This window comes from Equus asinus, chromosome 15 (genome assembly GCF_041296235.1).
Source record: "Equus asinus isolate D_3611 breed Donkey chromosome 15, EquAss-T2T_v2, whole genome shotgun sequence".
Taxonomy (NCBI): domain Eukaryota; kingdom Metazoa; phylum Chordata; class Mammalia; order Perissodactyla; family Equidae; genus Equus; species Equus asinus.
The window spans coordinates 49,943,338-49,956,834 of NC_091804.1; the positions used below are offsets into that span (position 1 = coordinate 49,943,338).

The following is a 13,497-nucleotide window of genomic DNA, read 5'->3' on the forward strand; positions in this document are numbered from 1 at the left end:
ATATCCAAATTCGTCTGTTTGGGCCCCAAGTGCATCTGTGCCGGCACCTACAAGGCACTGCGGCAAGATCCCTGCATCCTAGTTTGGTCTCCTGGGGTCATGCCATGAGGGGCCTGCATCATTCCACAGCCCCCAACACAGGTCACTCTCTCCCGTCTTCACCACGGCTACAGTTGCTTTTAAGGACCCAGTGAGAGGCTGTGTATAGTGAAAGGACATTCTACGATAACGCAAAGTGCCACTCAACGTTTCTCTCCTCTTCTGGCATCTGAAACAAGAGGCTGCGTGCCCTAAAGCCAAAAGAAGTCTTGGGCCCTTCCCACTCAGCAGGCACCCTGGCCACGCTCTGGGCCTCTGGTTTCAGGTGGTCCACTTGGAGGAAGAAGGTGTGCACTGAAACACCCTCACCTGTGATGACAAACTAGCCTTATTCCACGTTTTTCCCAAAAGGTACACATTTGAGCCAATCACAACAGTTCAAAGACACTGCCTATCTTCCCAAAAGTAATCCATTTTCTCAGGTGTTACAACTTGGAGTCAACTGTTTTTTAAAATTCTCATTTCTCTACAAGAGCATTTCTAATCATTATCTAGAGCAGAGGTTCTCAAAGTGCGGTCCACGGTCTCTTTCAGGAGGTCCCCAAGGTCAAGTTATTTGCACAACACTAAGACATTATGTGTCTTTTTCACTGGTCACTCTCTCAGGAGTATGTGGCAGAGTTTTCTGGGAGCTAAATGACAGTGATATCACAACAGTTTGAATGCAAAAGCAGGTGCGAGAATCCAGCTGTTGTCAGTCAGGCCAGACATTAAAGAGATTTGCAAAAATGTAAAACAATGCCACCTTTCTCATTAAGTTGTCTTTGTCTTGGAAAACAGTTTCCATAAAACACTATTCACATTAATATGCAGATGTCTATCATTATGATTTAAAAATGAATATAAACTTAAATATCCCACTTTTAGAGCCTAACATGGTAAATATCAATATATATATAATATAAATAAACAAAAGCTCTTTGGGGTCCTGGTAATTTGAGGTGTCAAGAGGTCTTGAGTTTAGCTGTGTAAACAGGTCAGTTTGAGAACGGCTGACATGGGCACAGACTTTACACTTAGGGTAACTTTGAAGGGCTGCTCCTGATGGGCCAAAAGCAACTCTGACGACCTTGCCTGTCAGGAAGACTAAAAGACAGTGGCAGTACCGCTTCAGTATTAGACTCTTCCAGACCAACCTCCCCTGCCACACCCCCGCCCCTGGCCTTTCCTCAATCACAGGTCCACATGACAACTGAGAAGGCGCTGATTTCCAACTATGAAACTGACTGCAGCACTCCCAGAGTGACTGCCACCTAAGTTCAAAGAGCACGTGCTAGGAGAAAAAAACAAAGGCCTTCTCTTACAGGCGTCTGCTTCTTGAGTGAAGCTGCATCTTATGAAGGTATTAGGATCTCAAGTCACAGGCCAAGAGGCAAAAATGCTTGGGGACCTCGGAAACTCAAAAGTCAAGAATGAACTGTGGTTTTTCAGCTGAAATCTTCCTTTTTTTCCCTGAGATTAGCAGACACCAATGTCTAGTTTTGTTTTTGGGGATAGTGGAAAAGGTCTGAGTTTAATACAGGAGTTTCTGTATCCATTTTTGCAGATCCATACAGAGCTGACGTGACAGTCAGGCTGTATACAATGTCACTTGACAGACTTGTACCACTGCTGCATGGGTTGGACGAAGTGCAGAGGAAGGATGTCTTACTACTAAAAACATGCTGTGAAAGGGAAAACAGTTTAAATGACAATCTAACCAACCCACAGTCCCTGGCTTGCATCCACCTAGCCCTGTATCTACATGGGGTGGCCAGGGGCATTTCAGGAGGGACCACTCTTCTTTGTGCAGGCTCAAGAGTCTCTGTCCTGACCAAGGCAGCCAGCAGTGCCCTCCCCGACTGACTACAGCGTGACACCCCACCATTCACAAGTGGGGTGAGTCCTCTAATAAGCAGATTGGGTGTCAGGAGGCTCAAGGGGTGGCACCATGGAAGAATGCAGGCTCCATGTCAGACGTCCCTGTCTTCCTTCCCAGCTGCAAACAAAAACAGCTTGGCATGCTGGGCAAAAGCACCTCTCTCTGGGCTGTACTTTCCTGCCTGGGAAATGGGGACAATTGTGACCTCACAATTTCCTAAAAGACATCTGAAACTACATCTTGTCAAGTGCCAGTCAGTGCTTGCACACAGCAAGCATGCAATACATGGTGGAAGTCATCTATTAAAATGACAATGCCCATGTCAGTGAGCATTTGGGGAAACAGGCCCTCTCAGGAGAGTCTGACAAATATTTACCAAGAGCCCCTATGTGCTGGGCATGGGGACAGAGCAGGCAACATCCCTGTTTCCATGGACCAGGTGGGCATGCTTCATTCACTCTGACCCAGCCGAGATAACTGGGAAAGGGGGGGGCATATTTATAAGAGTGCTCCCAGGCATGCATTTTTTTTTCCTGGGAAAGATTCACCCTGTGCTAACTTCCGCTGCCAATCTTTCTCTCTCTTCCCCTCCGCAAAGCCCCAGTACATAATTGTAGGACCTTCTAGTTCTTCTCTGTGAGCCACCACCACAGCATGGCAACCCAGAGAAGACTGGTGTGGTTCCAAGTCCAGGAATTGAACCTGGGCCACCAAAGCAGAGTGCGCCAAACTTCTACCCACTAGGCCATCAGGGCTGGCTCCCAGGCACTTTTTTTTCCACAAAGGAACACAAACTGATGTCCATTTTCAGGAGACTGGTTTGAAAAATTAAGAAACATCCATATAATGGAATTCTTTAAGACTGAAATTAAAGGATGATGACCCCCACGGCCACTGCCATGGAAAGAGGCCCACACACGTGAGTGAAGAGGCAGATCACAACTCAGTCCTGCACAGTGGCTACATTCCCTGAACACATCCTGCCATACACACACCCATGTTCACGAACACGTGAAGAGCTGTAATGTCAGCTTCGGGATGGCGCCATTTCTGGTGTTTGTGCTATCCTCTTTATATTTTTTATATTGTTTTAAGTTTCTATATATGTATTTAACTTTGTAACCCAAACACAGTAAAGCTATCTTTACACTGGGGAAAAAACCCCTCATGTACCTTCTTATAAAGGTGTATTAGATGCCACTTAAAGTATCTGTATCAGCATAGGAAAACAAAACCACAGCATCTAAGTTTGACTCCCAGAGAGAAATATCTGCTTCACAAATTACACACAAGATAAACACTGCCTACTGATTTAAGTACTGATTAAGTCACTGCTACAAGAATTCTTATTAAAATATGTACAATTACCTATTCAGCTTCAGATAACAACTTACCCTCAGTATTACTACTGAAGAAATAAAATAAGGCCTAAGCAAGAGACTACTGTCCAGGAAGTGTGGGCACTCAGACCAACTGAGCTCGCTTCAGACTGCTTCTGATCTCCTCTTCCTCTATTAGTAGATTAGTACGTTTCCATTAAGTGTTAATCATAGAGCCTTTCTAATGGCATTCACACACACCATGTGATAATGGCCATAAAGAGAGTAATATTAGATATCCACTGTAACAGACCTCATCATTTAAACAAGAAATGCAAAGGGGAGACTCCATTTAGGGAAAGCTTTCTTAATGGACTTTCAGTCCACCAGGCATATGAAAAATCAGGCCTCCACTGGACACCCTATCACTGCAGGGACCCGAGGACAACAGTGAGCTGGCCCGTAAACACAGCCAATCTTTGCTCTTGCAAGAGCCAAATGGAAGTCACTTGGTACCATGAGAAAAGTGCATAAAAAAAGGTAAAACGACGTACCATGTTAATAGAAGTATAAAACAATCAGGACCTGGAACATGTCACAAACACAGAACTAAAAAGAACCAGTTCCTGGGCTGCTCAGGAACACACACTCAGTGACTAAGACCCCTACGTTCGTACAAAGACTTACAGTGTCAACAGCAGGACCAAACTCCACTGCCAAAAGAAAATGGGAGCCAAAGTCCCCACAAAGGAAACTCCACAAAAGAAACTCACCCCAAAGCCCATCTGAAGCACTGAGAGTGCCCATCTCTAAGCCTCCATGACACATTTCCTCAAAAAGCCATTGTGATGTTCACACACGCATACACACCGTGAACAGCACTGTTTGCCAGGAAAGAAACCGGTAACCATGGGTACTAGCAGAGAGGAAGGAGCTGAGGGGAGCAGCAACTGCACAACTTTTTTTCTTTTGGAGGAAGACTAGCCCTGAGCTAACTGCTGACAATCCTCCTCTTTTCGCTGAGGAAGACTGGCCCTGAGCTAACATCCCTACCCATCTTCCTCTACTTTATATGTGGGACGCCTACCACAGCATGGCTTGTCAAGTGGTACCATGTCTGCATCCGGGATCTGAACCGGAGAACCCTGGGCCGCCGAAGCGGAATGTGTGAACTTAACCACTGTGCCACCGGGCCTGCCCCTGCATAACTTTTTATTTGTGCGTTTTCTTTTTTCTTTTTCCTAAAGATTGGCACCTGAGCCAATCCTCTTCTCCCCAAAGTCCTCCAGTACATAGCTGTATATTCTAGTTGTGAGAACCTCTGGTTGTGCTATGTGGGACGCCGCCTCAGCATGGCCTGACAAGCAGTGCCAGGTCCAAGCCTAGGATCTGAACCGGCGAAACCCTGGGCCGCCGAAGCAGAGCGCACGAACTTAACCACTCGGCCACGGGGCTGGCCCCTGTGCCTTTTCTTGTCAGAACAGAACTCACTTTGCTTGCAATAGCCTGAATTTAATCAAATGCTAATAAGGGACAGCTCTAGGCAGAAAATTAAAAGTAAATTAAAGAGAGACGTTATTCCTAAACTCACTGTTAAAGTAAGTGTTCAAAAACACAGGCAAGGAGGGTAGAGACAGCACTTAAGAAATGCCTTACGCGTAAAGTTTCCAACAGGGCTGGGTCTGTGTCTCCCAGGTGACACTTCTGAGATGTCTATGCCATGTTTAAAATGGGAAACTAGCGGACTAGCCACAGACACATATATATGTATACACCAACCCCAAGTGCCACAAGGGCTCTAGACTCCAGGGCACATGGATGGCAACACTGGGTTTCAGTGAAAGAGCTGGGATGCCCTCACAAGCCCCCGCTACACTTGTCTCCAGGACTGGAAAGACCATCTTTCTGGTCGCTGCTACAGCCAGGGTGTTCAGCACACAGACGCGATAAATATTTGCCAAATAAATCAAGGAACTGTTCTAAAGGTTACGGATTTTATGTCCTTGAAATGCACAGCTAAAGTACCTTTCTTGGATGCATTATTTCAGTTAGGGTCTATGTAGCTCTGGGGAAACCATGGGACATTTGTCTGGGGTGGCTCGACAGTCCAGTTAGAACCCAGCTCAACGATTTCAGGCAAGTTCCTTCCCCGTGCTTCACCTTCCTGGAGGTTCGAATGCGTACAAAAGCACTCGACTCATTAAACAAGTTAGCACTCATGAACTGCTCAGAACAGGGTCCACCTTGGTGGAGTAGCCACCGTGAGCTGTTATTGGCGCCAAATGGAGGCAGCTTCCCCCTGGCACCAATCTACAAGTACACTGAGAGTATGTCAATATACTGAGAAGATCTTAAAATCCACCTTTTCCTTCTGCAAAACACCCAGATACATTAGGCTCAAATCTCATTCTATCAGTGAGCAAATAATATGGATATTGTTATCTATGGCTAAGGTAAGAATTAAAGAGTACCTCCAATTTAACTCGTGCCCTGTTGTTACCTATGATCCCAACTCTAAGCTTATTTACTGAGGTGCTAGATTCAAAGCAGAAAACCTGGTCCTAACCTCCAGCGTCTCACAATCTGGCCAGGGAGCAACAGACACAGAAATACAGGGAAGCAAAGGGGAAGCCGAATGTCAAAGGCGTGAAAGGAGAGAAAGGGAACGGCCAGAGGCACGCCTCCCGTGGAAAGCAAAAGTTGCCCCTTTCACTTTCAGGACAAAGGGAGAGTAATATGTGACACAATATACATCAAATTGGCAAGTCCCACAAAAAAGACACTAGAAATCAGTATTTTACGGCTAGGCATACACTCTTTAAGAAAGTGAAACCGATTCTCTGAAAGCCTTCTTTGCTTACTATAGTGCCAAACATCACAGAACTATCGTAATGTACCCTCTACAAGAGCAGTCGGCCAGAAATCAAAACCATCAAGTTAAACGAAAAGCAACAGAACCCAAAGTTTAAAATAGGATCCTAGGATGAAACTTCATGATCCTTCAAGAATGTCTTGAGGAACTAACTGGGGTTGAAAACAAAAGGATCCAATCCTACCAGCTAGTTACTTGAAACAGAATCATTCCTTCGTGTAACCCAGCGAGCCTGAGAACTTCCAGGAAAGCGCATTTTCCCTCCTCTTGGCCTATTCCGCCCCCTACGCTGCTGATTGGGCAACATTTGCTATTATCCCTTCGAGTCGGATCACACTGTGAACAAACCACCGACTAAACACCCCTCGCGGGCTGACCAGGCCCCAGGCCGGCGCCCACGCATGGAGACCATCGCCGGGCCCCTAGCCGCCCGTCACCCAGGCGTGGCGCCCCGCAGCCCCCATCCCCGGCCTGCCCTCCCGCCCTCCGTCTGTCCCCGCGGCCGCCGCCATCTTCTCTTCCCGGCGGGAGCGCAGCCCAGCACGGACGCTGCGGCTCTGCGCGGGCCAGGCTCGGGCGCCGCAGCTGTCCCCGGCCGCCCGCCTACCCCCCGAATGCGGCCGGCGGCAGTCGGCCCCTCCGCCCGGCGCCCCACTCACCGCGGGGCGCAGGCCTCTAGGGTCTCGCAGCCATTTCCTCCGAGCGCCACGGAGCGGACAGGCGGGCGGGGTCGGCGCCGGCCACCGAGACATGGGGGCTAGAGGGGCCGCCCGCGCTCCGAGCGGAAGCGGAGCCACAGCCACCGAGGCCCACCGGGTGCTAGAGAGGCCGCCCGCGCCCCGAGCGGCGCCCCCGCGTGGCGAGCGAACGGAGGTCAGGCTCCGCCCCCGCCTTGCGCGCAAGCGCCCCGTGCGCCGCCCGGTTCTCGGAGCCCAAGGGCCAAAGCTGGGGGTGGAGGCGGCGGGGATCCCAGGCTGTGGGGCCCTGAGGACCAGCCACCCCAGGGAGTGCACCGTTGCCTGGGTCCCCTTGTGGCGGAGGGGGCGGGGACGAGGATCAAGCAGCAGGGCGCAGCGCTCTTTTCCCACCGACTCGTTCTGTTCCCCCCCGCGCTCAACCTGCACCCACGCGCCCAGCAGCGCAGCGACCCGCCTCAGCCTCCCTACACGCGGCCACAGCGAGCGTCTGCCCACGGGACTGCGGGGGGAGGCCGGTCACTGTCGGAAAAGGGAGAGGGGCGCTGGCAGATGCGTAACCCTCCACCTGCAGTTTCTTGCCAGTGCTGACTACTGACACCCTGCACCTGGCCTCCCCAGATACTCAGCAGACAGACCTCGGAGGGAAAGAGCTGCTTGCCTCGGGGCACCGTGGACACTGGACATTTGACCTGCCAGCAGCAGCCTTGGCCGGGCCTTTGCCCCCATTACTTCCTCCACAGCCCTCTTCGGAGCTCCTTAGAAACAGGACCCCTTGGCCTTTGTTTTAGGCCCAGCGAAAAGCGGAAAGCTGCCCTGCGCACAGTGAAGCAGAGATGCTTCCTTGTGCGAGAACCAGGGGCCTGGGAGTAGGCATGCTTTTTGATAAACATCTCTAAAGATCACAGGGCCCGCCAGTTTCTTTCCGAGAGAGACTGTCAGTTTTCTCCAAAGGAATACAACACAGCTTGTTTCTGCTGGCGCAGTTCCCATAGGACCACCTTCATTGAATCTTGCAAGGATGGGCTCTATACTCTTCCATCTCGATGTGGCTTCAGGTTTGCCCTCAGGTAGGCGTAGCGGGAAGTTTACAGACCCGCCAGATGGAGTTGAAACCAGCTTGAACAAGCAGTTTGATCTTGGGCAAGTTGTAAAATGGGACTCACATACTGTAACTCGGGGAAGATGACTTGAGGCCTCCCTACAAAGGGCTCCCTAAACAGGAGTTGGACGGGAAACTCCACACCGCCTCTTTAGATGAAGATCTTTAAAGAAAGCAAAACCAGCAGTCACATCTTTCTGCAAGGTGAGATTTTAACACTGGGGTGCAGTTCCAGGCTGGGGGCTCAGAGGGATGAAAGGCCCTTAGGAGTGGGCGGATAATGGAATAGGAGAAGGAAGCATGAGAAAGCTCAGAGTGGAAAACCAGCAGACAAAGGGGAAAACCCAGAGAGCAACAGCAGGAAGCCCCCACTCGTTGTCACTACAGTCCTCAAAGATCCTCAGGATGCCTCCCACAAAGCAACAGGAAAGGAAACCACTCAGGCCCCTGGAACTGAGCCTCCCCTTCGAATCTCTCCCAGCAGGACCTGACTCTGATTGCTGGCTCTGACTTTGGCTTGTGGGCTGAGGGGCACTTGCCACCCTGGTGAGGAGCCAGGCCCTCCCCCTGCGACCTCTTCACGTAATTCCAGTTCACCTGTTGTCACTCCTGATGGAAGCTGCTCTTCGCTGGTGAAAAAGGCCTTTCTGGAATTGTAGATTGGGTATTTTTTGGTTGAACTCTACTAGCTAAAGAATATTTCCTTCTAACAAATGTACTTTAATAGCTAAACCCAGAGGATGAAACAAATTTTTGAAAGGGGCTCCGGTTGTCTCAAATTCTTCCCTTAAATATCCCCAATGCACAAACGAAAGTCCCAAAGTCCTGTGGACTGACAACAAGAGTGGCTCAGAGGGTGGAAGGGGGCAGGAAGCTTAAGAGGCTTCCATGCCTCAAGGAGGTTTCAGAGTCTCCATGAAAAAAATATGATTGGCGCATCACCAACACTTATATACACCAGGTCCTGCCACCCCCACCCCATGGAAAGTTCAAGGAAGTTTATAGAAAACTCAGCAATCCTTTACAAAAACTGCTTCTTGGTGCCCACTCTTCTCACCCCTGAATTAAAGCCCATTGAAAAGCAGGGTCCTCAGCAGAATACCCTGATCCCAAATGAAAATCCTAAAGTAAAGTGCGCCTCTCCTTGGGGTCAAATGCAATCACCACAGGCAAAGCGCACCCTCAGGGCAGCTGTTTCCAAGGACAATTTAAAACCAGGCGAGGCAGCAGCAAGTACTTTTATTGTTACTCTCACTTGCAATTCAGACAGAGAGCAGCCCGAGGCCCTCTCCATGGGCGGGTCGCTGAGAAGTGACTTGAGGGTCAGGGTCACAGGTGAGGGGCAGCCCCTCAGCTAGCAGTGACCCCCATTGGACCCCAGGCTGGGTCCCAGGTGGCCCTGCATCGTACTCAGATGGACCTGGGGCAGAGGGGAGGCTCGGGCTGAGGGGGTGGCCCCGGGGTGGGGGAGGGGAAATGGGGTGAGGGCAGGGGGTGGTGGAAGGGACAAGGTCAGCAGCTCTTCTCCTCCCTGGCCTCAGTTTGGAGAAAACCCGCAGGATTCTTCCAGAATGGCCACCGCTGCCGGTGCCCTTTGATGCAGAGGTCAAGGACTGCAGGGCTCAGACCTCACACTTGCCCAGGCCCCAGGCTTGCTGGACAGACAGCATGTGGCACACTGTGGAGAACTATGCATTACTTGCAGATTCCCCAGTCTTCTGGGGGCTGCCCCAAGGCTGGGCCTGGTGCTCTCAGTGACAACAGCATCTCCCTCTGTTTTGCTTCTCACCCTATTCTGGTCCCTGGTGCATGGTGCCTGGCACCCAGAGGCTGTGCTCTTAACTATTTGTGGAATTAAATAGGTGAACGGAAAGTTTATTACAAAATACACCCCTGCCATTCCCCGGGGATACAATGTAGATTCCCAGGAACAGACAAATCTAGTATTTTTTTTTTTATTGCTAACAAAAGCTTTAACCACTGTATTCTTTTTTTATTTGAGAAACTGATGAATTTTCATTACTTTTACATTGTATAAAGCCAGCTAACTTTAACAGTTAATTTTAGATAAATTCACTTGGACGGTCCTGTCATCTCACAATCAAACTGGCTACTACTCTCCCAAAGCAAGACCCAGCACTAGCCTTTGGCTCTCCTGTAGGGCAAACAGCAGGTCTGTCTAGCAGAGGCGCAGATCCTGCATTTGTGCGTCACCATCAGAAAAGCCCGCTTCACTGACTACGAGAGTTCGGCTAGATGCTGCTCTGAAGGGACCAACTGTCTCAGAAGCAGAGTGCTGTGGTGGCGAGGGTAGAGGTAAGTCAAGGGGGCTGGCAGCATGGAACAGGGCCAGGAGACAAAACACAAGGTGAGGAAAAAGTTAGAATTAGGGGTTAAACTTTGTGTCCAATCCTGAAGACTTACAGAAAGTCATCTGCGCAATGTGATAGAGCTAAACATTCAAAGTAGCAAATGAGAATCATACCAATCTGTCTTTTAGGGAAAAGAATCAACAAAGGTGAAAGACTAGGAAAGGGAATAACGTGGGAGGAGGGAATCGCGCCCACTAATGCTGTGCCACGTAATCTTTCTACACTAAACGTCTGTAGCTGGCATTGGGATGGTGTCCCATCATTTGAACAAGAATGCCATAAACCACCGCTATGACTATCTTAATTAGAAAAGCAACAAGCCACGGCTCTTGGGTCCCTTCAGCCTGTGGAAGTGGCTCCAGACAAGGTGGCTGTGGCCTCACGACAATGATCTAACACTAGGTACAAAGAAGTGCAGAGGAGACAGGGCACTGAATCTAGATGTGTTCTCGGGTCTTCCACCCTTTTCCAGAGATCCTTAGAAAAAATTAAGTCCAAGTATTTTTCTCTCTCCCTCTATAATAAAGCCCTAGCTTTGTTACCTAAACTAGAGCGAACACATTCAAATAGAACAGTGCTTGTTACTCCTACCTTCTAGGACAGTTCCTGTTACTCTGAGAGTCTAAGTTTCCCTTTGAGTTGAGTGAGGAAAGGAAATAAAGTCAACTTCAGAAGAAATTAATATTTTAATAAGTATAAGGCATAAAAATCATATTTCCTTTCTGGTTGGTTTCATCTCTTAACAGTCTCTAAAGGAATACACCAAATAAAGAAGCCAGAAAAAATCAATGCCTTTCACAGATCTTGACAGAAAAGCAATTTAAGAGTAAAGCAATTGTGCCTAAATGGGCCCTTTAGCCTTCTAGGCTAATCGTGCTGCTAAGTATGTAACAGAGAAAAGGGAAACCAAGCCCACAGACCTTCCTTGAATTCCTAAACCCACTGGGGAGCATGAAAAGAAAGCTCCAGAACCTCCCCAAGGTGAGAGGATGGTCAACCTAAACCAAGTTCCAGGGCAGGGGCAGGGCACCAGGCCGCTGGCGTGTCGGGCTTCAGAGGGAGGGTGCAGCTACAATCGTACAGGCTACATTTTAAGAGATTATTTTTTTTCCGCAAATGAAAATACTTAAAAAGTGAAAAAGATTGTTTAAAAGTCAGGTCTAACAGTGGCTTTCTGGATTTGTCCAGAATAGAAATACTGTATAAATTCCTGCTCTTGCTTGGCTCACAAAAACAAAATGGTGAAAGTGAGAAAGAGTGTATTTGAAGGAAATACCAACAAGAATAACAGAAGCTGAGCTTTAGGGTTTTCAAAAGGACACCCAAAAGATTTTATTCTGAATTTCAACAAAATCAATACCCATAAATTACCCTTCTGATACCAGAATATGTTTGAGTTCCAGATTGAACAAACTGCTTCTAAAATTTAGAAATCCAAGGAAAAACAAGATCTCCCCCAAATCTGTCAACAGAAGGTGAGAGGCCAAGAATGTTCCCTGTTATGGTTGTGCAGAGAAATGAAAAATCTTAGGAGCCTGTCAGACGTACAAAAGTTCCTCTCACTCCAATAGAAAGTAAGCTTTTAAAGAGTAAATGTAAGAGGACTTTAAAGTCAAAAAAGCAAAAAACAAAAATTTTGCAAGTGTGTTTTAAAAAAGGAAAATGTGAACACGGACAGAAAAAATGTCTCATCTTCATTCAATGCTTCTAACTTCCAGTTAGACTTCTGATCCTAACAGCGGGTCTCATACAAAAAAAATCCTTAAAGCATACATAGATACAACTATACACATATCTATTATATATGTGTTTTTATATGGATATACATGTGTATATCTATATAAATTTTTGTTTAAATTTATAAAAAGAAAGAAAGGTCCAATCCCAAACTGATGTGTATATCAAACTCTTGACCAGTCAGGTCTGACGGGCAAAGTCAAATTCAATAGGAATGGTCCACAAACAGTCTGCAAATGGGCAAATTAAACAATGCCACTCCAGCGGTCTGCCCGTGCCCTCCTGCTGGCAGCCCCCACACCACTCATTTGTTTCAAGGAGCTTGATGCTGGACACAGTTTATGGTACAACCTCAGCAGGAGTTAAAGGTTAAAAAGAAAAGGATCAATAAAAACATTACTCTTACTTTTACCCATCCAAAGAAACGTCTGACATAGCCAGGCTTTCTGATTTAGTGTATGATGTAGAAAGAGATGGAGAGGGAGGGTGACCATATCAAACAACCCCATGACATGCTCCACGGGGGTCTTAGTCCAAGTAAGACGCATGGCATCTGAGTATGTGCAGCAACTACATCGTAATAAAATTCTTCCTTACTCCTTTCAACATCTCCATGAAGAAACTTAGAACACTGAACAGCTAAGCCTGTGGAAACTGACTCCCTGGTGTTTACTGCCTGCTTGTGGCAATGATTCTGAGCAGCAACAACCAATTCGTTTATTCATTATCCAGAACAATCAGGTTTGTTTTTGCCAAATCTCTTTGAAAGCAGGGGCTCCAGTATGCAGGGGTTTGATTTTATGCTTTTGGGTTTTTAGAGTAAGACAAAAATACCCACCGAAGTACTGTGGTTCTCTAAAACATGGCTGATATCCTAGTTGTGGAACAGTCTAGGATTTGAGTAAAGGAAGCACCGTGTATTTTATTCTCAAAATACTTTTCCCTTTTTAAGAACTCTTTAATGTTCTTTTAAGAAATAAACCGTTAACTCCTGTCTTTAAAGAACTGCTAATTTGTCAAAACAAAACTCTCCACCTGAGCCTGGAGAACACACTGGACCCCTGGCTGTCCCCCCCACAAAGGTGCCCCTCTTTCCTACCAGGAAGTGCAGCCAGTTAATGATCCCACTGGGCTGAAATCTTAGTCAGCCTGGTCAATGCTACAGATGGTGGCCAAAGTGGCCTAGAACCCACCCACCTCCTTCCTGCTCCCACACCCTCAGCCTCCTCGCTGCAGGCTGGTGTCTTCAGGGCTCCGGCCAGGCTCGCCTCCATCTTCACTCCATACACTCTCCACAGGGGACCTCAAGCACACCTGGCTGTGCTTGCCTTTACCTTGATCTGGATGCATCTACTCACCTGTTCCCCTAACATCTCCACTTGATGCCTCAAGTGCACCTCAAAACCTAAAGCATGCAAAATGAGCTCATGACTTCTGAGC

At 48.0% G+C, this 13,497-nt stretch overlaps 1 protein-coding gene across 7 annotated transcripts in view; it reads right to left on the reverse strand.

Annotated features, from left to right (window-relative positions):
- The window catches only part of DIDO1 (death inducer-obliterator 1), a 57,624-nt gene that overhangs the window by 41,462 nt on the left and 2,665 nt on the right, over window positions 1-13,497 (reverse strand). For 3 of the 7 annotated variants that reach the window (XM_070486249.1, XM_070486247.1, XM_070486244.1), the window contains exon 1: window positions 6,811-6,948. The exons of the other annotated variants lie outside the window; for them this stretch is intronic. The gene's annotated coding sequence lies outside the window, so the exon portion shown is untranslated. Of the gene's footprint in view, window positions 1-6,810; window positions 6,949-13,497 lie in introns of those variants that run through there. 7 annotated transcript variants of the gene reach the window in all.